Genomic DNA, 332 nt, shown 5'->3' with positions numbered 1-332 from the left:
GCAGGATCGACGTGTACTTCGTGAGGTGGGCGAGCGGCGCTGCCCGCCCGGTAGCGGGGATTTGACTTTTTGTGCCTTGAGCTTTTTGGGTCAGGTCACAAAAACTCGGCCGGGCATCCCCCTGTGAGCGCTTCTTGTTCGTTTTGTTCCGCGGGAGAACGAGGAAATCGTCGCTAATCGGCTTTTTTCTTTCGCACGGCAGCCCCGAGGGGAGGAAGCTGAGATCGAAACGAGCGCTCGTGGAGTATCTGCGGAAGACTGGAGAGGCGGTGCTAAAAGCAGAAGATTTTGATTTTACGGCTCCCTGTCCGGGGAGGCCCCCCCCCGGGGGG

This window comes from Apaloderma vittatum, unplaced genomic scaffold (assembly GCF_000703405.1).
Source record: "Apaloderma vittatum isolate BGI_N311 unplaced genomic scaffold, ASM70340v1 scaffold36312, whole genome shotgun sequence".
NCBI lineage: Eukaryota > Metazoa > Chordata > Aves > Trogoniformes > Trogonidae > Apaloderma > Apaloderma vittatum.
This window is presented reverse-complemented; position numbering follows the sequence as displayed.